Source organism: Poecilia formosa, unplaced genomic scaffold (assembly GCF_000485575.1).
Source record: "Poecilia formosa unplaced genomic scaffold, Poecilia_formosa-5.1.2 Scaffold215, whole genome shotgun sequence".
NCBI classification, from domain to species: Eukaryota; Metazoa; Chordata; class Actinopteri; order Cyprinodontiformes; family Poeciliidae; genus Poecilia; species Poecilia formosa.
This window is the reverse complement of record NW_006800154.1, coordinates 280,372-281,854: the sequence shown is the minus strand read 5'-3', so window position 1 is coordinate 281,854 and position 1,483 is coordinate 280,372. Positions and strand designations below refer to the sequence as shown.

At 46.1% G+C, this 1,483-nt stretch overlaps 1 long non-coding RNA gene across 1 annotated transcript in view; it reads right to left on the bottom strand.

The window, feature by feature from the left end:
- LOC107838133 (uncharacterized) overlaps positions 1 to 1,245 on the bottom strand; it is a 15,586-nt gene extending 14,341 nt beyond the window's left edge. Inside the window, exon 1 of the long non-coding RNA XR_001664195.1 lies at positions 903 to 1,245. This is a non-coding gene — a long non-coding RNA (uncharacterized LOC107838133). The remainder of the gene's footprint in view (positions 1 to 902) is intronic.
- Between the last annotated feature and the right edge of the window lie 238 nt (positions 1,246 to 1,483).

The following is a 1,483-nucleotide window of genomic DNA, read 5'->3' as shown; positions in this document are numbered from 1 at the left end:
GGGTCTGCGAGTGATTTATTTGTGATTTATCTCTTCATGCTTTCATCCGCCCCACTTTGCTCCGATGAAACGGCTATTCTGGGTTTTCCGTCTGCTTTTACGCACGCATCCACGCCAGACAAGATCGCATAATGAGTCAGGGCTCACGGATGGAGAGAGAGAGAAAGGGAGACGGGTGGTGGCTGTGAATGAGCGCTGTCTGTTTTTTGAGCTCTTCAGGTGTCTTTGGGGTGGGGTTGGCGGGGTGCATAAGGGGGTTGCTGTAATGTCGATATGATGACAGATGGCCCGCACAAAGCTGGTGCGCATTGTTCAGTTGGGAGGGGGGGGAGGTAAGGGAAAAAATATATATTTATATATAACCACCATTTATCTGTCTTCACCAAATAAAGGGAACAAGGTCGCTGTCTGGTAAGAGGAATGAATCAAAGTTAGATTACTGGGGAGCCTCGGATAGGAACTGGTGAGCTGCTGGAGCTGGTAAAACACGTAAGTTAAAAAAAAAAAAGAAAGAAAAAAAACTTTGTTAATAAACGAAATCTTGGCTAATCTTGGAAATAATCGGAGGTCCATTTGCATTCCTTTTGGGAAAAAAAAAAAAGTTGAAGCGGACAAAAGCGTGTTCACGCTTCTTGGGTGAGACTGTAGAAGAAATCAGAATAGGATGTGGAACAAAATTCACATGCGCTTACCGCCTGGTCGGAGCGCTGAGCGCCAAACCCAGACGGAGTTTCACCTTCGTTTTACGCGCACATCCAAAGCGTTCATACCCCCACTACACACATCAAATACGCAAAATCTATTTCTAAGTATCACATCAGTTTCCGCGGACTTTTTCCTCCAACAAAACAACATCTATCTGCTCTTCTGTGTTGCATTCTTTGTGACGATGGCATACTCACAGTGTTTTCCCTTCATCTTTTGATCGGGATTCACCTTCCAGTCGAGGTGGCGGGGACTGATGCTATTTCTTCTTCTTCTTCTTCTTCTTCTTCTGTTTTTTTTCCATCCTCATCACCTCCATCGGAGCCCAAGTCCACACCGCCTGTGTGCGTCTGCCTCCCCTGATCCACAGATTACGCTGCGTTTGAGGGGCCGGAAGGAAGGGCATCCGGTTTACAGGGATCACTGGAGCGACGGGGATTGGCTCGGAAGGGATAGCTTCATAAAAAAAAAAAATGCGTGTTTGCCATTGGATGATGGCGACCCTGCGTGTGGGAATGGGAGGGAATGGGGGAGTTGTCCTATATTATTCCGGAGAACTCGGGTGGGGAACACAGGAGGAGGAGGAGTGTACTCTGAGGGCAAGAATACAATGCACTTTGTCAGATGTTTTTTTGTTTTTTTATATAATTTTTGTGTTATTCTGATCATTTCATCATAAGAAATAGCGGTCACAATGGACTTAAACTCTGTGGCAGCTTTTAGGACCCCAGGACATCCATCTGAGTTCAGGGTGGTTCTGGAAAATTCTGTACAGCGT